The 2,475-nt window shown below is 36.9% G+C and overlaps 1 protein-coding gene across 3 annotated transcripts in view; it reads right to left on the bottom strand.

The window, feature by feature from the left end:
• Window positions 1–2,475, bottom strand: part of Lrfn5 (leucine rich repeat and fibronectin type III domain containing 5) — a 307,094-nt gene that overhangs the window by 250,405 nt on the left and 54,214 nt on the right. The window lies entirely within an intron of this gene.

Here is a 2,475-nt window from a genome sequence, read left to right as displayed (position 1 = left end):
CTGTGTGTGTGTGTGTGTGTGTGTGTGTGTGTTAGTTTGGACTTTTGCTCTTCCAAAATTTTCATCAGGTTTCCTTTTCAGTTGTCCTTATTCTGTGGCATAGATGCAAAGGAAGGAAGATTCCCCTATGCTTTCTGAACATGCTCAGTTTTTCCTTCAGTTCACTACAGATAAGAACAGCATAGATTCCCCTTAATGCTATGCTAAACCTGTCTAGACTTCAAGCTACTTAGAAGATTGCTAGAATTGGTGCTTATAGAAGTGTGATACCTCTGGGAAACAGCAGTCCATGAACAATATCAAAGGAATTTTGTGTGAATAGATACACAGTAGATGGTTCACTAAGCAAATTCACTTACCACCAAGCTAAACACCTGAGTTAGATCACTGAATCTGCATGGTGGAAGGAGGGAGTTGAGTCTGGGAACATTGTCCTCTGACCCTGTATGTGTATGCCGTGGTACTCAGGTGCATGCAGCATAAACACACACTAAATAAAGAAATGTAAAGATTAGTTTTTAAAAGAAAGAAAAAAAATCCCTCAGTTTGGAATGACTGAGCAATGTCTTGCACAGAATAGTTGCTTAGTAGTCACTATATTGAACTAGTTAGCACCAATTTAAATCAAACTTAGCCCAAAAAAGATATGCTTCAAATGTATCAGAATGTGACCAATATGACCTTTAATAGCAAATTTTCTATGGTTTAAGGAAGTTTGGGGGAAAGTAGCAACAGGAAAAAGTGAACTAGGCAATAGGTTATGAAAAGAAATTTGCAGGCTGGAGAGATGGCTCAGTGGTTAAGAGCACTTACTGCTTTTCCGAAGGTCCTGAGTTCAAATTCCAGCAACCACATGATGGCTCACAGCCATCCATAATGAAAACTGATGGCCTCTTCTGGAGTGTCTGAAGACAGTTACAGTGTACTTACATGTAATAAATAAATAAATATTTTAAAAAAAAAGAAAAGAAATTTGCATGTAAGTTCACTGCTGGGAATATAGTATTTTTGCCTCTGTTTTTAAATATTCTCACATTAAGAAATTGAGACAATAGTAGCTCTAGTCTAGGATCTGGATGACCTCAAGGGCTAAAATGGTGTTTATAGAACTAGACAAATATTCAGAACAGAAGGAGCATACAAACCTGTAGCCATCAGAGAAGATATAAAATCTGTTCACACTCTGAGCTAAATACAAACTTGGTTTCGGTGAGGAAACTCAACTTAACTGCCCCAACAAGAGAAAAATAATGTGCAAGGAATTTTCCAAAATAATAATCAGAAATCCTCTACTCCATTAAAATAAAACACACACACACACTGAAAAGAAGTGATTGATGCATGGCTCTTCCTCTCCTGTTCTGTGCTTATACTGTATTCAGCTTCTAGGGAGTCATCTACAGACTCTGGTGGCCAACACACACTCTCCGTCCTAGAACAGACAGATACGCCATCTCTACAATCAAAGTCAATCCATCAAATCATGGTGAGGTGAATGATATCATGGAATTTATTTCACAACTAGAGAAACTGCATCATAGAAATGAAGAGCTCACTTATGTCGAGTATTTTCAAATAGAAACGGTCACGTGTATCACCCACAGCTTTGTTCTTAACAGCTTCACCACACTGACTTGGCTATGGTTGTAGTAAAGGAAATAAACAGAGATTTAAAGCAAAAAAAATGACCAGAACCAGAAATAATTTACTGTGCTTGTCAATGGAAATCAAAAAAAGTTCTTCCCACCTCAGTAAGATTTACTGACTTTAACTTATTTATTAATTTTTATATATCTATTTTTAGCCAAGACTCACCAATGAATCTAGCAACTCTCTAATCTGGTCTTCAACATCTAAAAATTCTGCTATTAAATAATGAAAATGAACAGAAATGGGAGGAATCAGGAAAGGAAATTTCAAAAGTCTTAAGTGTTTATACTCCTTTCTATTTGTACATCTTTTGCTCCTTCTATCACAATGAAGCTTAGGCACAGCTGGTGCACATCCACACTTACCTATATGTGTGTTTACCGTCCAATGCCATAGAATGCTACATTTGTTCCATGAAATGATGTAGAGTTCATGGCATCCTATGTGTAGTAGGGTATATATTACTTTTCATATTACATACTATAGGTAGACTCAGAATCAACTTATGCGATTTTATTCTTTAATACATGGTAGATTTAAATAATGAAATAAAGTTCTGAAACTTTTTTCTGTGCAGCAATATGGAGTTGTGATTTATTACTAATAGGTTAAGTTTTGGGCTGGTGATAGAACTCATGGAAATGACCTTGTCAAGCACATGTGAACATCTGGATTCAATTTTGAAGGGAGGAAGGGAAGAAGAGAGGAAAGGTAGAAAGAATCCAAGGAAAGAAAGAAGGAATGACCCCTCCCACCAGAAAACCATGTACGCTGCCCAGAGACCTTCTCCACTACCCCTATCTGTCTCTGTATATGTATGTATGT

Source organism: Mus pahari, chromosome 7 (assembly GCF_900095145.1).
Source record: "Mus pahari chromosome 7, PAHARI_EIJ_v1.1, whole genome shotgun sequence".
In the NCBI taxonomy this organism is placed as follows: domain Eukaryota; kingdom Metazoa; phylum Chordata; class Mammalia; order Rodentia; family Muridae; genus Mus; species Mus pahari.
Note: the sequence above shows the minus strand (reverse complement) of the source record. Positions and strands in the feature narration are given on the sequence as shown.